This window comes from Triturus cristatus, chromosome 10, assembly GCF_964204655.1.
Source record: "Triturus cristatus chromosome 10, aTriCri1.1, whole genome shotgun sequence".
In the NCBI taxonomy this organism is placed as follows: Eukaryota; Metazoa; Chordata; class Amphibia; order Caudata; family Salamandridae; genus Triturus; species Triturus cristatus.
The window spans coordinates 631,756,518-631,778,581 of record NC_140593.1 but is presented as its reverse complement, the minus strand read 5'-3'; the positions used below and the strand labels follow the sequence as shown (position 1 = coordinate 631,778,581).

The window sequence follows — 22,064 nt, the reverse complement described above, 5'->3', positions numbered from 1 at the left end:
GATTTTGGAAAAGCCAGGTCTTCAGCTGCTTTTGGAAAGAGGTGGTGGGCAGTTGAGCGTAACTGGATGGGAAGTGTGTTCCATAGTCTGGCAGTATTGTACGAAGGTGCGGCAGCCTGAACAGGCTCTTAATTTTAGATACTGCTGCCAAAAACAGGCTGGCTGACCGGAGGCATCTTGTAGGGCGATGGAAAGCCATAAGAGAATGGTTTATCTTTGGACTGATTCCCCAGAGCGTTGTATGTGCTATGCACAAGGATTTAAACCTTATCCATTCATTTATTGGGAGCCAGTGCAGTTCTCTTAGCACTGCTTGGCCGAATGAGTAGATGGTGTGATGAAGCAGCTTGGCTGTGCAATTCTGCACAACCTGCAGTTCCCTTGTAGTGGACTTTGTGGTGCCAAGGTAGAGGGAGTTCCCATAGTCTAGACAGGAGAGTTCCAACGCCTGGACCATCACTGAGATATGGAGCTGGGACTTCAGAGACCATAGTCCTGATCTCCAGCTCTCCTGGTGGCCACCCAAACCCAGAAGTGAGCCACCAGTCACTGTCTGCTCTGGGTGAGAAAGGGAGATGGGTGAGAAAGGGAGATGGGTATGATTAACTGCGATCAGAGAGCCCCCTCCCCCCCCACCCGTCCACTGGGACAGTATGTCGCACTGAAGAGCCTAAATGTGCCATCTCCTGTGTCTCTCCAACAGGATGCACATGGTCATAACATCACTGAGCTCCAAGACCAAGGTTTGATAATGACTCCAAGCAGTCTGAGGAAATACTTGTAAGTTTATTCAAGAAGATACCACAAAGCTGAAACATTTAAATTATAGCCCGAATGCCAAGGCTTTCCACTCAAAGGTAAACACAGAACTGAAGAATGGCTCTGATAAAATGGAGCAACTTAGAGTCAGGTGTGACTACAGCAAGTAAGTGAATTCCCCAGCAGAAGGCTTGCTGTAGCCTGAAGGTGGGCGACAACTGCCTGAGGCAAATCAACCTTCAACAGCCAGTCGTTGAGGTGGTGGGTGGGACTGGACCCCCAAAACCTCTGCAGATTTACTCCGGCCACCACCACCAGTTTTGTGAAGATCAGAGGGGCACTGGTGAGGACAAAGGGGAGCATACAGGAAAATCTCCGGGCCCACTCTGTAGTAATGACCAGGCCTGCAGAACTGGGATGTAAAAGTATACGTTCTGAATGTCCAATGCTACCCTCCAGTCTCCAGGGCAGACGAGACCTAGGTGAGCATTTGGAGCCCGTTTGGCATAAAGCATGGAGCACGCAAAGATTAAGGATAAGATAGAGGCCTTTGTCTTTTTTCCAACACCAGGAAGTAGTGGGAATTGCAACCATGACTTTCTCTGATGCTGGCACCCTCTTGATGGCTCAGTTGGCGCTTCCTGTCGCCGAGTAGAGATGAAACTTGGGTAGCTTATCTTTGACCAGTAGCAAGGGAAGCAGCGTGCCTAAGGGTGGATGGGTGTAACAATGCAGGACAATCTGAAGCACCACGTCACATTGGATTACTTACCATTGGGTCAGATAGTTAGATTCTGCCACCAACAGAGCTGCTGTATTGTGTGGAAACTGCTTAGAGGCCGCAGCAGCCTGAGGAGTGGACAAGACACTGGCTTTGGTTCCCAGGTTGCCTGTGGGAGCGGTGTCCATAGCTATGGAAGCTGGGTGGCCTGGTAATCTTGGGGGTATGGCGGATACAATGGGGGCTCCCAGCTGCGCCACAGTATTCAAAGGGGCAAAGCAGAAGTGTGGATGGAGTGACAACGGACGAATACAAGAATCTGACAGGTGCTGGACTCCAAGATGATCTAGTGCCAAGTCGGCCTTACCACCGAAGTGAGACCATTGATGGGCATGAACATCACATACTACTGGAATTCCTGTGAAGCCAGGTGTGGCAGTGTAGGGCTACAGTGGAGACAATAGCCATGCCGAGCCACTGGTGTTTAACCCACATTGGATGTTAACCTTTGCTGGGTCAATAATGGCCTAGTTCAGTATAGCTCGGGGTCTAAGACCCTGGACATCACTTGCGCTACTGTCACCACAATGTATTGGAGTAGCAGCCCAAGAAGCATGCAGTGTTTACTGAACACATTGCTAGGCTGTGGGACGATTCTTTCCTAAAGAATCCAGCCTTTTGGATCCCTGGTCAAGGAGAACTAGGGAATGCTTCGGGATGAAATTTGAGAGCTGCAAAAATCAGACTCTTGGTGAGAAAAGCTGGGTCTGCAGGGGGCAGGTGGTGGCACCAGGCAATGCTGTGCATAGGAAAACTTGTGCAGAGCTAAGCCAGTCACTAAGAATGGGTCAGTGAGAGCTTCCAAGGGAATAAAGTGCTTCAAATGGGATGTCTGACTCACATCTGTGAAGATGTGAGTCTGAATTTGGATGGAGGGAAGCTGCAGGTTGAATACCTTTGCCACCCTCACCACCACAGCAAATTATGAGCCTTCCTACTTTGGAGGCTCTGGGACATGACTGTTCCATGCGGCCCAAAGGTGTGCCAAAGGGAGCCGGGGCCCAAAAAGGGAGTGCATGACCACAAAACTTAAATTATCAATCATCCAGAATGACTAATAATTTAAACCACTGCAGTTATATGGAGGACTGATAAATTAAGCCACTATTATATCCACAGAGTATCAGTAAATAAAGCGTAAAAGATAAATGGAATACTGTACCCAAATAAATATATTGCAATGAAATGTATGGATGACAGAATGGTGCAAAACAAAGGTTAATTTGTGTTGGGTACCATGCATCATTTGAATATGGTTTATATACCCACTGTTTAAATTCTACCGAGGTATGATTGAACGTGTTATGCCATACATACTATATTTTCAGTCCTCATGATGGAAGTGTGTAAGATCTTAATTTTTTTTAATCTGGCTTGTTAATTGACTGCAACCTACAGTTCTTCTCTTGAGCCTAATGTCGAGAAACTAGTTTGTAATCAGATAGTACATTGTCAATCAACAGTCTACACAGGTGCTGGAGTTGTGGTCTAACAGCGGGCACACAATGGGAATCAGAACCAGACATTTGTCATTTCCCCACAACTTTTAAAATGTGGGTTTGGTAGGTGTCTTGTGCTTATCCCACTGAGCAAGGCTAAAAATTGACAAAATCAGTTCTAAGGAAAAAATAAATTCCATTTAACAAATTTGAAACCCACACGACAGATCGCTCATAAGGATCAGCTCCGTTTGTGTGGAAAGAAAGGAATTGATAGTGTGCCGGGGTGGCACCCATTAGGCGCCAGTGACCTGGTAGTCCCCACCTAGCAGCACATAGAAGTACTGCTCAAGATTTTACAGTTAGTCTGAAGACTGGGGCATATTCAAAAGGTGACGAATCTACGGTTTCAAACCTATCAGAATAGTAGCATTTTACAACAACCACCCCTCAAAAAGAAAACTCCAGGCAATTGCACAACCTCATGTAACCAAGGGGTAAGCAACTGGTACACACCTGAACTGGCGTAACCAATTAAGGTTGCCTATGTACCCAAAGTTCTTCCTTCAACATAAGCTGCTTATTGCACCAAAGCAGTTGGTAAACCCATCAATGGAGAAGACTTGCATTACCACATAACTGCAATTTAGGAGTAGCATATTGCTTTCAAAAATAAATAGTTTGAACGTTTGACAGTTGGGGCATCTGCAGTTCACTTTCATAGCCCTTTGTCAAACTGCTATTGAATGATAGGAGGAAAGGAAACATCAAGACTAGCACTCCGTACAAAGCTTGAGCAGTAGTTGGTACAGTCAGGGAATGCTCCAAACCAATATTAAAGCCATATAAACTGGGGGTTGGTACATCCTTCCAATGAATATGCACACCCATGACGTAATGTGTCTACAGAACGACATTGCCGTAAATAAGTTGCCTAACACTTTGAGCAGTAAATTAAAAAAAGACTTTCACAAAGTGCATTTGTGAAAGCAGAGTGGCCCAGCAGCAAATGCCTTCTCCGGGCCTTCCAGAAAAATGAAATTTAAAAGACCAAGATGAGTGGGGAGCAATTGAGAAGCAGGTGAGAAAATGCAAGTCTAGCACGACGCAATAGTGCTGAATTCTAAAATAAAACCTGGAGATAGAAGCAATGGCCAAGGTGGAAATGGGAAACAGCATGGAGGAAATTTGGTTAGTGTGGACCCACGCAAAGTATGAACTCCGGGTGCAAGAATATATTCCTTCTCAGAGCGCTTAAAGAAATATTTGCTCCCTAAATGAATGGTGGAACAATGAAATTCAGCTGATCTAAACAAAATGGTTAAGAAGCTATACTCTACAAGACCTAGGCAAGCCATCAAGTAAGAGTTGACAGCAAGGCCAACCAATGGCACAAAAAATGGGCAGGCTCCAAGTCCACCGAGATTTTGCTGTAAACCATAAGGTGTTTACCGTACAGGTAGCTGAAAGCAATCTGTAGGCAAGGCTTAAGAAATTAAGCCAGCCAGTGACCAAGCGATCTAAAGAAACCCTACATTCCATGGTTTCTTACTCCCTCTGGGCTATACATTAACTGAGGTAAACCCCATATCTGCCCTTTAACAGCAAATATGTTGCACTGGATTGTGCTTTTTTTGCCCAAGCCATTGCGTCTAATTTAATATTCTGCTCGTGCGGACTGCGATTTCTTTTCTTTTTTTTTAAATAATCTGGTTGCAACTAGTCTGCTTGGCATGAAAAGCAGCCTAAAAGTGGGCTACACACGCTGCCCTTTCATAGTGGAGGTTTGAGGTCCCTACATGGAGCTCTATAATCCATGTGCCCAGGCACATCAAGCATTTATTTCACTGGTACAAGATTACTCGCTGCTGCTTAGTAACAGATGGCAAAGCCCAGATTTCCCCTGACATCCCTTCAGTGGTCTGCCCATGCCAAGTCCCACTGGAGATACTTCACCCAACTGCACAATCAGAAGTATGGGAAAAGCGGATGGGTAGTTCAGGTTCTCAATTATTATATACTTTATTCGGCTAATATAGCCATAAAAGGTGCCAAAATAAAAGTGTTTAAAAATACATATAGTACAGCCATGAACATACAAAGCACAATAAAAGCCTGATAAACACAGTGGAGCATGGTCACTATAGCAAATAGCTCTTAATTCATGACTAATTGAGGAAAGAATCGCACATAAAGTGTACATTTCCGTATGCATATGGGGCCTCCAGAGCTCCAGAACGTCCTCAAAGAATGGGTAGAATCTTGTTCCTGTCCCATAGCCTATTTTAGATTATATTAACCATTCTGTCAAGGACTCCTGTGTTGCAATTAAAAAGCTTCCTATTGCACATACATTTAAAAATCAGACCACGAGCTTGATCCCTATTAATTTTATAAGCAATAAAAGGAGTTTTAGAAATTCCTTCCGTTCTAGAAACCACAAACAGTCCATCAAGATGTGGGCCACTGCATTTTTCCAGTAGCCCACATGTACACAGTTTTATTGTGGTTTTTATCTTCCTGTCTGCATTACATGGGTTCAGACCAACTCTAAATTTCAATACCGCGTTTTAGGACTTGGCATGGTCTCATTGAAAGGGGACATATGATCATTACTCCACCCATTTACCAGGAACTGGGTAGACTATTACATCCCCAAACAACAAATCTTCTAGCCTTTGACAATAGCACGTAGCTCCTGTTTTGGGGGGGGGGGGGGGGAGGTTCGGATGTCTGCTGCCCTAGTTTCTGTGGATACAAAAAACAGTGGTCCTGGACCAATCTCACGGAAAATGACCCAATTACACACTAGTCACTCAATTCTGAGCATCCAATTAATCGGCTCACGATTACATGAAACCAATTTCATTTAAAAAAAAATATAGGATGTGCAACCTCCAATGATTTCAAAAAGGCATGTAATTTATTATTTACAATGAATTGAAAGACCAAAAGAGAATGGAGGGGCACATTTACAAAACTATGTAGGACTGATAATTGAACAATCTTGACATGGCCAAACACAATATACTATATACCTTTTGTTCACATAATTCACAAAGGATCAAGATATACATCTCCTGTGATTGAGGGGACAACAGGGAATTAAGGTCTAGGTCTGATGGGGGATGGCAGACGTTTCGATCAGACTTTACGGCAAAAGATGAAAACTACAACCTCCATATTAGTGATACGTGAGAGTTCCCACATTAGTATCACAGTATACGAGCTGAAGAATCAGTTCAGGGTTCAAGTAATCAATACTGGTAGGAACCAAAGAATCAGTTCGAGCCACAGCAAGGATTATTTTGCTGGGAGCGCACTAGCGACTTAGCCTCTGCAACTAATATGGAGCCCTTGGGTGCCTCTGCAACTAATATGGAGCCCTTGGGTGCCACACCTCAATACTGAGGCGGGTGGTTACACTGGGCTTTAATCTTACCCGCAATCCTCTGAGGGTTGCCCCTTATCCAGTTCTCCGGCCTGAGGAAGATCCGCTTTGCTGAGGTTGTAGTTTCCCTCTTTTGCTGTCAAGTCTGATCGAAACGTCAACGCCATCCCCCATCGGATCTGGACCTTAATTACGTTGTCCCCCCTAATCAAATCACAGGAGATATATCTCTTGATCCTTTGTGAATTATGTGAACAAATTATATTGTGTTTGGCCAGGTCAAGAAGACTGTTCAAATGAAGTCCTACATAGAGCTTTGTAGGTATAAGCCCCTTGATTCTCTTGGGAATCCCTTTTCCCCTCCGATTGCCTTTCAAATCTCCACACCCGAGCACCCTTCTTGCACGTTCCTTTCGGAGCAACCCTTTACCCCTCTGACCCTTTTGGTCTTTCAATTCATTGTAAATGCATGCCTTTTTGAAATCATTGGTTGTTGCACAGCCTATATTTTTTTATTGAAATTGGTTTCATGTAACCATGAGCTGACTAATTGGAGGCTCAGAATTGTTGAGTGACTAGTGTGTAATTAGGTAATTTTCCATGAAAGATAGACCTAGGACCACTGTTTTTTGTATCAATCAACACCCAGGTCCAAGGACTTGAAGTCACCCCATTGATTATATTGGCCCTAGTTTCCATGGTATGGTTAGAGAAAGTTTAACACATCTTACCTAGCGTAGGACTAAACTAGGATGCCCAATTAAGTTTGCTTTCCTCCATTTATTTTACAAGGGTGTGATATTTTGGGTGTCCCTACCCAATCTCTGCCAGAAGTTAATGTAGCTTGCAGTCCCTGAAAGTTGCAGGCTGCAAGTTCACATTCTACTCCCTGCCTGGATCACATTCTACTCACTGCCTGGATCAAAGTCGATATTGGGAGAGCAAGGAGCCGTTTCACACATATACCCTCCTCTAAATTCCAATCCAATTTACTGCCTAAAGATAAAAACCTCTACACTATTGAAATTGTGGACGGACCATTGCCCAGAAGGCAGATAGAATTGGCCACAGAGAAGGGCCTCCATATTTCCGCTTGAATTGCTTTAGGCACCATACTGAGGAAAGACCCTTTGCTTTTAGTGATTATGTGGTCCCTCAAATTTAGTTTGGTATCAAACCAAATATTTGTCCACCACCTCAACTTTCACCTCTCCCAACTGCCAGTTAAAGGAACCCTCTTTCCCAGCACCATGTTAGTATTTTCTAAATAAACTGCAATGCATTTCTTTGAATAATTATAAACGTCAGTTTTTTTTGCAGAACAAACGGTCATGTCCACAATCACTAGATAGTCCGCATATAGCAGACATGGTATGTGGGGTTCTCCACCCACCCCAATCTTAGGGCTTAACACACCAGCCTTATGTAATGTAGTTGGAAAGGAACACGAATAGCAGTGGGGACAGAACGCAGCCCTGGCGTAATCCATTCTCTGTATTTTCGTAGTGTCCCAAGGGAATCCAAGATTACCCTGGTCCAATTCACAGAGTGCATTTCCTGAATTTAGTAGTTACGGTTCTGCTTTATTCCCTGCCTGTTGCTATAGATTGCCCATAAGGGCTCGTTAAATAAAATCGCAGCTCCAAGAAAAATGCTCAACTACATGAGGCAGCCTATACAACCAGGGTACCATCCCATCACTGCCCGAACTCCTGGCTGGCTACCCCAGCATATCTATGGACACAACTACACATCACAGGCACCGTAGAAACTTTAGCACCACCCTCCTTACATTTCACCTAGGCACCCTAAAACTCTGCTAAGTTGGCCATACTCCTGGCCACCACATCCACTAAAAACCTTAACTTCACTATATGGACCAATCAATACAAGTGGAGATGCCCCAGAGAGCAAAACCATACTGGGAGTCTGACTTGCAACAAGATAAGAGGAGAGCTGGCAATTTAGTAGTGCACAGATAGGCCAGTTCCTGCCAGCAGTAGCCTTTGTATTATCCACTACACATTTGCAGAACACTGCACCAGGATTGCTGTGCTAGAGTCAGTATGCATGAGGCAAGGTTCCTTTACTTCTACTGGACTTACTTGAACATTAACACATTTTGGAGTGAGTTCACCACAGCCCTATTCGCCATGACAAAGTAGAAATACCTTCGGATCGCATCATTTGCCTACTTGGGTATGTTAAGTACATTGCAGCACCAAGCAACAAATTCACACCATCTCCTGCTAAACAGCAAACAGACTGGTGGCCCGCAGAGCGGGGGATGGGGGCAGGTGTACCTCAAATTAAAAAGCTGGCTCACAAACTTTATATACTGGTCAAGTGTACTTCGAATTATTGGTTGAACTGCTCACCCTTACATCTTGGCCTAGAGACATAGGGCTTGCCCCAACTAAATACCTGCTTCAAGTAACAGAGTATGCCCCCCCCCCCAAACACCTTTAGGCAAATACATTTTAAAGGACATGGGGCATACTTCTAGAGGTAGAGGTCACTTGAACTCCACAGGCTTATAAGCCTATGTCAGAATACTGGAATTTTTTGCCGATTAGCTTACTCGTACTAGACTGCAAAGTATGACTGCTCTCCATGCACATACGTAATATGTATCCCACCTTTTGTGGTGGGTTACCACTGTTAATATACCCTTTTCTACTACAGTCTTTTATACAAAGTAAAAAACCTCCCACATTCCAAAGACAGATATTCCTGTACCTCCTAGGAGCAAATAACGGTTACCAAGACACAAAGGCCAAGTAGAAGATAAGTACTATAGCACCTGCATGGCGGTAGGCAGTGATAGTTCTCAAAAGCAACTGACATTACCGCATCTGGTCTGAGAAGTTGGTATGTCAGCTTCCTTAACACAAGAGTACAGGTGACCAGTGATGCACTCATGTTTCTGAAGGCTTTTATCACTGTAGGAGGGTGATCATGGAGCAACACACCTGGAAAAGTACACAAAATAATGGCTTGGTTTCATTCTGCATAGAAAACCCATGTAGGAAATTGAAAACCCCAATACGAGAGCAGAAGAAAGACGTTTGACAAGTTTAGGCTGTGACCAGGTTTAATTGAGCAAACAGTCTAGTATGTAGGCCTTCTAAAATTAAGTTTGTATAAAGTCAAAAATAACTAATGCATTATCTTACAGGCAAACAAAACCTCAACTCAGCATTTTCCCTCCCACCTATAGCAGTCAGTCCAGGATAGGAAAGCAAAAGGCACTGAAGTGAAGGAATGTGCCCAAAAAAAGGCAATCAGCCAAGTGGCGATTTTGAGAAGCTAAATGCTGTTGACTTGGTGTAATTATAGCCCACCAAATGTTTCAGCGTGGAGACCAGAACTGAAGGGTGGTCAGGGAAACTAAGAACCTAAACTGCTATGCCCAGGTTTGTAATTTTGGGAGTAAACAGATGTCAAATGGATCAAAGGCAGCGATGTGAAACAAGACAAGGGACTACTTGCAGATCTTTCGTGTCACATGAGTTTGAGAAACGGGACTTTGAAACCGAAGTCAAACTAGATGGGGTTGTGGGAGGTTTGACAAGATTTAACCAGCACTAACTTTCAATAATCCTCTGCAAGGAGAATGAAAGCTTATGGATGGAGGGTCAGGGCAAGTCCCAAAGGCTTATGGGAAGAAACAGTTTTGAACCAGAGCAATGTACAATGATCAAGAGTTTGAAGCAGGGCATTGTAGAGCGTTGCGATGACATGCACCGCACAGGATCAGACGGTGCAGGAAATAAAGGGCTAAAGAATCGGACGACTGGCTCCAAGCTGTCATGGTGGGTAAGATGGTGTAGTCCGAATGAAATGACAAATTAGAGGAACTGGGGTGTGTAGAAGGGGTACAAAACTTCAGAATGAGAATCATGGGTGGGGATGCAAGTGTGCTGCAGACCCGTGGAGGCTAGTGCAAGAACAGTGAGCGGATGCCCGAGCACTTAAAAACCCTCACTGCTACGGCGTTTGCACAACTGTGCAGCAGCAGATTTTGCTTAAGAAAAAGGAGTCTGCCTTTGGTTATTCACGCACATATACCTTTGTCCAACAATACACCGGTTTTTTCCCCCCCCACCACATTCCACTGATGGAAACTGCAGCAACATCTCATTGCTAAATGAAGTTAAAGGAAAGTCGACGCTCAATATTTTGCTCATTTCTTAAAAACAAACCAAATCAGAGCACACCAACCAAAGAAACACCGCTCTGAAATCTGGAGTCTAAGTATATTGAGTGAGTTTCTCCTAAGGAACATACCCTTTTGGACAGACTAATTAACATACATAAAATAGTGCACCGATTTTGTAGTGCGATGTTCATTCTAGAACCTACCAAAGTAGGACAAGATTATAAACTATAGTTTATAATTCCTTCGTCATAAGGGATCAAATGAACACACCAGTCCATCCTCTGCTCAGACCGGCTGGCTAGCTAGAAAAACATCCCGATCACCAAGTTAGTCTTTAATTACTGTTTATCCAAAACATGGCAAATTCCTTCAGTCTCCATCACTCCAACACATACTCGCAAAGCCTTTAACCCCTTGTGTGCAGAGACTGGCTCAGAGCCATCCTCTCAGCATGCAAAGACTATGGCTATCGTTTGAGCCATTCCTGTCACGGGCACTAGGCCCAGGCACACAAGTAGGGTAGCATTTTTATCAGTTAAGCGGTGGGAGGAATATTGTGGATCCCTGTAGCTTACATCACAGAAATCCAAGGAAAATGTGCGTTTATTCAACGTTTGACCTTTTCAGAGTATTCTACGTAAGCAAACTGGGGATTGGGTGGGGAAGAGACAGGTAACTCACGCCTCCTTGGACTCCCCCGGGTGACCAATTAAAAAAAAAAAATCTGTGTTTGATAGGTTTCTCGACATGGCTGCCGACCCCACAACTAATTAGCACACCTACCATACAACACCACAATAAGTTGTGGGCACTTCCCTTTTGGGGTGTGTGTGGTGTGTGTAAAAGCACTGGGTGGTAAGGAATTTAGAGCTGCATGTACATTTCAGTACTTTTTCCTCACTGAAAAGCAAGGAAATGTTTTTGCCACAGTTTGAGCTTTGCAGGAGATACTAAGCAAACCAAAAAACTAACCTGGTGAGCACCCTGCAAGTCACCCCACTCTTGACTCCCCAGGTGTCTAGTTTTGAAAAAAGGTACTGCTTGGTACTTTTCTGTGAGCGCCAGCTGAACTGGGGCCAAAATCCATAACTAGCCACCTAGGAAAAGAAAGAAAGAAAAAAAAACACGCATTCTGCAGAGTGAAATGATCTGTCACGTTTTAGTTCTAGCCACACAAGTGAGGTACCATTTTTAGGTCTTACCCGAGCCAGTACGCACGTGCTGCTCTGTGAGGCTTTTAAACTACACACATGCTTGTGCGAGTCTTTTTTTTTCAAATCACCCGCAATTGGCCTTTGCATGCGTCCAAGAAAGACAGCAGGCAATTGGTCCAAGGCGGGTGCATGTCCAGCTTTCTATCCCCGGCCTAGGGTGCACGGGAGGAAGCAACAGCACCATCCGTTTCAAATTATCGCGCCCACGTCTCACGGTAGTGTTAATTGGAACAGATGGCGGTCAGTGCTGGTTCTGCACAGTTTTATTTTTTTCCTTTCCTTCAGCGGGCCATGTGATTCTTGGTTTACATAGCAGCCCACACACCTCCGAGGATGCTACCATTAATAATTAATAGCAGGTGCTTCTCACACAGAATGCTCCCCGGAGGAGCCTTCAGCGCAGGTACAAGATACAAAACCCCCCACATGCTGGCAGGCCTGTCGGCAGAGACTACTTTGCAGCATCTCGGTGGGCTAACGCCTGCTGCAGAGATGAGCAGCAGGGGCTGACCTTCAATTGGGGCAGCAGGTGCACTGGCAACGGGGCCCATCTGCTGCTGATCTTCGCGGCATCTCAGTGGTCTGAGCCCTGTAGATATAGGCAGAGCTCTGGCGTAGCCAGTTCAATCTGAGTTTTAAGACTTATTTAATTTGTGTGCATGCTGTGTAATACGTGGTCCATGGTATTAAATTGCTCATACACACCATTGCCCGACAGACCAGACCACTGTCTTAAGATGGCGTATGAGAAGGTGGTGGAGAGGGGGGGGGGGGGGGGGGGGGGGGGGGGAAGACGTTCTTTTCACAGTACAGGTATGTAGACCTGCCTTGACCCATTACTGTCCGAACAGTGTAGGGGTGTGAAAAAGTGAGGTAGGGGAGAGTACAAATGCAAACTAGGTTGGAGACTTCTGACCCACAGCCGACACTCGTGAGGGTGCCTGTGAGGTGGTTCAGAAGGGGTTGGTTACCCCTCATTCTAGTCCACGCACAAAGCGTCACAGTACAACAGGGTCTACCAGGTGCCATGTGTTTGGTAGCTCCCCTCCTACCTATTAGCAAAAGGCGGTCATCTCCTAGTCTGCAGGGGTTGGGGCACCCTTCCATCAGAGATGACAAAGCCTGAGAGTATCAGAGACACAGGAACTGCACAATGCTCTAATGCAAAATAGATCATGGAAGATGCACTACGTTTGCAAGGCGCTATTAAACGCACTTTGTACAGCCTATACAATTCTTATCCAACAAAAAAACTAAACATTCTTTGTGCTTAATAGAAAATGCTTCCAATGTCTAACCGCATGATACTCTCGACCTGGGATCGATTAAAGGTAGTTCGCCCTCACGAAGAGCAACCGGTCAACTGCAAGCTAGACACAATCACATCGCAAAACCTCACAATTCATGAAAACAGACAAGCCTACCCTACTAACCACACTCCTCAACACAAACTCTGGTCTGCAATGGAAGGAGTGGGAAACCAGGTCCTGGACTATCGAGCGGGCGCCGATGCCATACAAAGGACGGTTTGTGCCAAATACAAGTGCCAAAGAAAAACTACTAGCACGGCTTCCAGGAGATGGGAGCAATGCTGCCTGGGTGAGAATTATACCAGCCTGGACAATCGCAGCACTAGCAACTGAGCCAGGAACGCCTCATCACCAAGACTATCAGACAGGACCATCACATCACCAACAAAGACAATACCACCAATCAATACTGCTGATTACTAGCCAATAATATCACATCACTAGCCAAGATTATCCCCGGCAGGACTATCAGCAAGGGCCATCACATCAGCATCCAAGACAATACCACCACCACCACACTGCACTCAATAAAACATACACTCCCCATAATACCACTCAGTGCCTCATAATTACACGCCTCAATATTGCACTCTACTCAATGCAACATAAAAACACTACACATACCACTCAGTACCACATAACAAATTAACTCTACACCATGACAATTTCACTAAACATTCACTCAACACCACCGTTCTAGGCCACACAATCCAACTCCACACATTTCCAATACACAACGCATAATTACACAAACCTATTTCAACTCCAGAACTTTACAATCCACACCATATAGTGTCACTACCTGAGCACCAAACATCATTCACCACCATTTTGCATTAGCGCACCACTTAAGCATCACGTCAGTCTGCCCTTGGAATCTGGCATCTTGATTCTCCGCTAGTGTCCATCCGCTGCCAATGTTCGAATTAAAATTATAACAAGCATGAGAACAGGCAGGAAGAAGTTGCCAGCTGTGCAAAAAAACTGAAGACAATTTTTATGTTAAAATCTTTTTTTTTTAAATCAGGTTTTTCGGTTGCATACAACGTCGCCTTTGTGTAAAGGTATCAAAAAAGCTCACTTTATTCTAACATTCAACATGATGCACAGCAGCCACAATGCTCTACAACATAGCCAAAAGTTCTGGCTAAACACAAAGCGCCAAAGGCAAGGGCCAATTGGCTATGCCAATGCTTGTACTTTAATACCACGAGACGTGGGGAAATACAAATGTCACACAAGGTTTTTTTTCCCTTCAAAATTGCCCTAGAAATTCCTCCTTATTGGCCCAGTGTGGGCCACTGAGCAAAATAAAAGGACGGGATCAGCGAGCAGGAGAGGAGTTGGTTTACTCACCTGCTACGTCCCATTCCCCTGTCTGGAGACCACTGCTGCTTTGACCCGGATACCAAATTGCAAGTAAGTTTTGTCCCAGCAGAATATGCAGTTTCTCTGCTACTCTTTCCCTGCCCTCAGCACTTCCCCCACCATCCACAGGTTGAAAGCGTGTGGTGCGATTTCAGGGGCACTAGTTCAAAATCAATAATTTGGCCCAGCCACCGCTAGAATCAAATGTTTCTTTTAAAAAGAAAAAAAGAAAGTGCCAAACTGCCGCAAAACTTCAATTTTTGCACCGCTAAATCTACTAGTTTATGCCGGAATCTTAGGAGTGATCCGTTCTGCTCTAGAAAGAGTTAACCCCACTAGACTGGCGTCACACTGAGTTATAGGTTCTCCCCTAGCTGTGTCCCCCCCCCTGGAGGAACACGATTCATATCGTCCTATTCCCTCCTGAACGTGTAGGAACTCCTAAAGACCTTGGCTTGTGATATTTATGCAAGATCTTGTCCACCCTGATCAGGTGGGTTTCATGCCCAATTGGGACACACGCCACGCATTATATAAGATCTACAATGAGTTAGCTCTTGCAGATTTTCTTGGGAGGCCGCGGCGGCGCTTCTGGTGGATTGAGATAAAGCATTTGATTGTCAGTTGGATTTTCTGTTTGCCCTTCAGAGGCTAAATTTGGCCCCCAGATTTCTCTACTATGTCTGTCTACTATAAACTGATCTGTCCGTGACTGTACGGGTTGCCAGCACGGAAACAGCCTTTCCAAATCCGCAGAGCCACGAGGCAGGACTTTCTGCTTTACCCATTGCTATTGGTGCTTTACCCATTGCTATTGGTGCTTGCCATAGAGCAGTTGGCCGCATGGTTCCAGGTGGATGCCCAAGTGAGGGGCTTTGAATGACTGCGGACTTGTCTGTCAGAATTGCGCTCTGTGCGGACGATTTCCTGTTCTTCCACACTGACCCAGAGAGCTCAGGGCCGTGCATCCTACAAATTATGCCAGTCTTCGGTGTAGGGTCCAGCCTCAGCGGTCTTCAATCTCTAAGGGGCGACCCCCAGCCCTGGGAAGGGGGGGGGGGGACGCGCATTTCCAGGCCTAACTTGTGCCTGGAATACAAAACATGCTTTTCCTTTAGGACAAAGGGCCGGACCCTTTAATTCCAATTAAAATGCTTTCGCTGAATTGAATCTAGAGTCTCGTGCAGTAAAACTAAAAGGCCCAGCAGACAGGTAAAACAATCCTTCAAGTAAGTCTTTATCCCAGGGTGCCTGCTTGCCTGAATGACATGCAGATGTGCGCTAGGAGTTAATCTGCAAATGTAATGGGTGCTTGGGAGTGGTTCTGGCTTTAATTGCTTGAATAAACCAAGCATTGTGAAGGCAAAGATGTGGGTTTTTTGCATAGTGGTGCAAAGAGTTAACTGGGCGGTGAAGTGCAAGCTTTTAACCACAACTGTATTTACACAGTGCTTAGTTCCCCTGGGGAGGTGTTGAAGGGACATGTGTGAGGAAAAAAAAAAGAAAAAAAAAAAAAAAGACTTATGGTCTGATTACTCAAATCTACATTTTGGAGGCTACATTTGATCCTAAAACTATCTGCACAGTTTGTAGCAGTCTATATTATGTGTGTAATGCAAGTATAAAATAACCACTTACACATTCACTGTGCTTTGTTTTCGTAGCACTAAATACACACAAGTCACTATTCTCCACTGCGCCAGCCAAATTTAATTCTGTGCGTATCTGGTGACACAGCCCTCTGCAGTCCATTAAATAACAGGTTTCATAATGTACCACAGAGCATTTCCCATTGAGGAAATGCTTCTCATTTAAGCTACCCATTATTTTGTATGTAGCTACCGGATGGTGAAAGACCTAAAAATATTTTGGTGCTGATTTAGGAGAGGCTTGCGCTGCGTCACTTTGGTGGCACAAACGTCTCATTCATACCTATAAGGTGACGCAAAGTCACCCTGTGTGTCTTTGCATGGTCTCACATAGAGTACGACAAGTGGCTGTGTTGCCTTGCACAATGTCAAGTAGGCGTTCCATAGGCATTGCAGTGAGTGTTCCTACACAACACCCATGGATTTTGACGCTGCCCCAGATTTGTAAAACCTGTAAACCTGGGGCAGCACCAAAACCTTACGCCTCCTCCCCACAGCAGGCATAACGAGGAGAAAGGTTTTAATTTCTCCTTGTTTTTACTCTATGTGGGTTCCTCTTTCTATGTGCTGCATTCTGCAGCACACAGAAAGGAAAACCTCTCAGGATTTGTTTTAGCAGAAAGGTGCCCCTTCCTGCATGAAAACAATCCTGCCTATGTTGGCATTAGGCAGCAATTTGTGCGCCAATGCAGGGGTAAAAGGACAGGAATGCACCATATTTCATAAATAATGTGCATTCCTGCCCTTTCACATTGGCCAAGGGGAGCACAGCAAGACGACTTGTGGCACTGCCCTACGTCAAGGCTTCATTTATGAGGCCCTTTGTTTTAGGCACACCTTTGCCACGCCCCTGCACTCACCACCGTTTAATTTATTTCTCCAATGTAAAAATGTGCTATGGCAATTGGGGAGGGGTGGCGGTGTGTGTGTGTGTGTGTGTGTGTGTGTAGGGGGTAGTCTCTGTATCAAAATGTTTGAAGACCTCTGCTCTATATGGAAGTCTCAAAATCCGTGCAGAGATGACAGTGGGAGTCGGGGCGGAGGTTTGAAACTGTACATTTTTGGGAGTGTAAAGCTCCCCAGATGTGGCATGATACCGGTCGTCAGCACTAGCATGAAGAAAAGTAAGGAGTGCGATTTGGCCACTCCTACCACTGTCCGGTAGGTCACAATCTTAAAAATTTTCTACGTCCCACTCGTACCAACTGCAGAATTACCCATGCTATGGTTCCAACAGATAAATGAAATTCTTAAGCTTCTTTGGGGTGGGTCTGCCCACACCACACTTCGGACATTCTTCCAATCCACATAATGCGGGGCATTGCCTCTGTTGAAGTACTTTCCCATTATGCCTCATCTCTCAACCAGCAATAGGTGGTTTGACTGGCTGTGCGACCCAGTTGAGAAATGGGCGATCCCTCGTTAGATTACTTTATATGGGGGGGGGGGGGGCCAACATGCATGAGGGGACACCGTTGTGGAAGCATGACATGCTCAAACTGGGTGCCCAGCTCAAGGGCTTTCGGATGTGGAATATTGGAATCTCCACCCTTTCAGATGCATGGCACTGTCCTGAAATGATTTAAAGAGCCGCAGACTGAATACCAACTGCATCGTAGCCAATTACATTGCTATTTGCAACTCAGTCATGTTCTTACTCCACACATTAAGGACCTCTTGGCTCTTCCAGAGTTGAATGCACTGGAAAGAAAACTTCTTGGGGATCTGGGCGATCACAAAATAGTGTAGATTTACCAGTCCCTAGTCACGAAGAGTTCAAACACGCTGCCTACGCTCCGACCAGCTTGGGAGGCCGATCGATGGACTGGACCACCGTTTTGAGAAAGCCTTGCGAGGCAGCGATTTCAGCCCGCCTTTGGCTGATCAATAAATACCTTCATAGAGCTTACTACACAAGACGTCATTTATGGCACATGGGGGTAATGGATTACCAGATGTGCCTCTGCTGAAGGGCAAAATAGGGTACTTTTATACATACTGTGAGTTGTGTGGCACTGGGTGGTTTTTGGCAAGGGTTGACATGCCCAGCAGGAAGTGTCCTCTTGGGTAATTTCACTAGACCAGTAGTTCCCAAACACTGACCTGCAAGTCCCTGGACCTAATTGTCTGAGCTAAACCCTTTGATTCTGTTAAATAGCAGATTCTGCTATAGACTGCTACAGCCAATGAGGTTCTACGTTGGCAGAGATTAACATATGGACTATGAAGACTGCTCAAGTGACTGGCATGGGTGAAGATTTGTACTTATTCTTCCTCCTTTTGTTCTTGTACTTTTGATAGTTGTACAGAATAATGTGGATCAATAAATATAAGAAAATATTGGAGACCACTGTATCCTCTACCAACCCCAAGTGCTAATCATTCCCTCAGTCTATTGCTCTGATGAACCCAGTCTAGGTCCCTTTCCGTTAACCAAACCCTACCTTCTCTCCTTACTTAACTCTAAACTTTACACTTACCTGGGCTCATCTCAATTAATTTTTATGCTTTAAATCAATCTCCTTCCATACAAAACAAAAAACAATGAGTCGCCATTATATGAAATATGAAACACTAACTTAGTGCAAATTAAACTGGCTATGCATGACCACATCAAGAAAGTGACAGACTAGTCGTTCTAGTCACTCAACAAGAACTGTTAGGTTGAATCATAGTTACAGCGGTTTCACTTGTACTAACGTTGACAGTTCAATCAACCTGCCAATAAATAGCAGAATGAACCTGTGGCCTTTATAGTGAAAGAGTAAAGGCGTGGTTTTCACTGCTAATGTAGTAAGGATCTGTCCTGGAGTGTAGGGAAAATAGAACTTTAAAGCTTGGAAGGCCCTGATGAATGCATAATAATCACAATAGGTCCCATTACATGGCAGGGAGTTAATAGGCGCTAAACTCCGGTTCCGAATTCTAGATATTCCAAGTATTATGCCTGCACTGGTGTCATTTGATAGGATTTGTGATGCTGAATGGTGACAGTGCATACTCCTACGCTTTTCTTAGGACTAACAAACCTCTTTTACTGTGCCTTTCGAAGGCAAGTCTTGCATTATTCACTGAATAAACACTAAGTGGTGTAATTTCCCCACTAATTCAGTGCCAATTCGTGCCATGCAGGGAGGTGGCCATGCTAGTAATGTGGGGTTTGTGTGAGATGGTGTTTCCCAAAGCTGAAAAGTTTGGGACTTCGCAATATTAAGGGATAAGGCTCAGAAATGATTGCCGCAAACAGTCCAGTTGGACGAGACCTTGTCTTGTTGATCTCCATCAAGTGCAACCGAACACAAGTCCTATTAATAGGTAGCGCGTTCTGCGATTTTGGGAACTGTTAGAATGGCCAATTTGCTTTCATATTGACTCATTGCGAAGAGGTTGTAAAAGAAGGCGGGTTGTAGAGTTCGGAAAAATTTCACATTTCACTGCTCTATCAAACCTACTCATAATGACGATGGCCTGAAGTAGAACACTGCCAGCAATAACACTGCATCGCTGTGTCCCAATTCAGCCTGGTCCCACCTAAGCGGAGGCTCTTCATTCAATGAATCAAGTTACGTGCTGGGACAAACCATGATTTCAGGCACAGATAGGTGGCACTTTTGTTACTAGCCCACATGACATGCCCAAATGGTTACTCTGGCAACAAAAAGTCTTAATAAATAGATTTTGCACATTACAAAATTCAGAACATACCTTTTCTACATTCTCAAGACGTGCACAGCACCCTTGGCTAGTTCCGATGGCGCACAGTTTGGGAACCACCGCTACAGCCAAAAGGGATTCTTCTCAATCAGAGACAATAGATACAAATTACTGTGTTCCTGGTTCTTACCCTGGCGAAAAAAGGGGTTGAGGCAGGTCATGGAAAGCGGATGGGCCACCATCTCTTGGAGGCATGGAAAAAATTGGGAAGGACTTTTGTATGGGAGTTGAAACGGCAGTCGATCAGACGATGTGGTGCCCAGAAAAACACCCTTAAATCTGGTAGAGGTGGGCCAATTACAGGGGGGATTGTTTTAGATCAAGTATGCGCAGATTCCCTCCTTGAAGAGGAATTTTGGCGATAGTGACTCAAAACAAGGGAACGCTGCGTACAAATAATGGCAACTATGTTGCAAGACGGGTCATGGTATTTGGATGGGGTGAGTATAACTAGGTTATTCTTTTCCATTGGGGTGTATTCATTCCAACATCCTGTATGTACTAAAACCCATGAAGTGGAGTCTTTCTAGAAAGAAAACATGGTTTTACCCAAAATCCAAAATAAAAATAAAAAAAACTCAACTTAATGGACGTAGCGGGTCAAGGCTAGCCTTTAGACTTGGCTCTACAAACCATCTTCAAATCGGATACCACAAATATATTTGTCCTCCAATATAAACGTGATTTAAAGATCTGAACAACGAAGATAGTTTATTATGCTCCATGTACACCACCCTTTTCCCCACAGAACTACTCAAAGGACTTGAAACTTGGAATTCCATTCATTGCACGCAATAAGGAATCTACATACCATAGAATTAGCAATCTGCTCACAGGGACGTCAGTACAGAAGTTTAATGTAGCATCTTCTACATATGCAGAAATAAACACACTGCACAAATAAAAGTGTTACACTGGGTCATTCCATGCTCCCACAGAAGAGGTTCTCAGGATAAACTAAAAGAATTACGATATTAAAGTAGAGGACCCAATGCCTACAAGATCACACGGAGCATACAATATCTGAAGTGAGATCTGCTTGGAGGAATCACAGGAACGTAAAACCCTTGAGGGGCAGATCAACAATCAAAATTAACCAGCCATGACCCAAAGGATAAGAGATTAACTTTGTGACAAGGGAACACAGCATGCTGGCCAACGACTGAGCTGGAACAAAGGGCAACTCACTCAAGAAGACTGCCAAGGAGCCTGCAATGATTGCATTCAAAGAGGCACAATTAAAAAAGGTGGCAAGAACGGACTTGTGCTGTGAATTTTTGAAACTTTAACTGAGGTTTCTCTACTCATGACTGTTTAAATAGAACTCTTGGATTCTGTGCAATTAGTACTGTCAAAACTGCTGCGTTTTCCTACCCATGACAGAATTTGTATCCTCATTTCCCCTTTAATGTGCTTAGGCCTGCAGAGGCACGCCTCCCCCTGACTATGGATTTCATTACCCCCAAACACAAGATCTACAGGTATCTACCTTATCTTCAGAATACTACTCAAAAGTAGTCTTTCCTACATAAACCACCAAACACAAACGTGCAGTATATCTTTGTGAACAAACATTTGATTACATCTAGGTGTATATTTTTTGATCTACAGATGTACAATTATATATTTTTTATTTATATTCTTGAAGGTTTGCTTAACAAATGTAAACAGTACTTTTGGATACAAGTCACTGCATAGTCTTGATAAGTTATTTTGATTAGATGCTTATGGGTCTCCCATCTTATTAATCACAATATGCAAATATCACTATTTATCTACAATTTGCTTCCATATTGAAAAAAATGGTTATAAAATAAAACAAATTAGCTTGAATTACAGCAACCCTCGAGTCTGAGATGAAGTAAAACTTAAATCTTGATATACTATCTTCCTTATACATGTATACCCTCCATGTACTTCTGTACCTATATTACTTTACTCCTACTGTAAAAAAAAAATAGACTAAAAAAAATAGACTAATGCACTACCCTATACCTCTCAATAGATACTCTACCTTCACACCAACTCTCCCAAAACGTCAATCTACTATAATCTACAAAAAATAAAAAGTAGGCTCCTCCCTCCTTTTACTATGATCTCCCACACAACCCTTTCTAAATTCTTCCCTCATGTATACCTCCTTTGACTCATCCCAAACTTCATCTTACTATGATCGCCCAATAAACACTTTCTAGACCCTCCCCACTTCAATCCCTCCATTATACTTTTCATTCCAACTAACAGACTCACATGTACCCAGCTAAAATTAATCCATAT

The 22,064-nt window shown here is 44.2% G+C and overlaps 1 protein-coding gene across 1 annotated transcript in view; it reads right to left on the bottom strand.

Moving 5' to 3' along the window:
* Positions 1-22,064, bottom strand: part of LOC146789817 (V-type proton ATPase 16 kDa proteolipid subunit c) — a 48,797-nt gene that overhangs the window by 5,052 nt on the left and 21,681 nt on the right. The gene's annotated exons all lie outside the window — the stretch shown is intronic.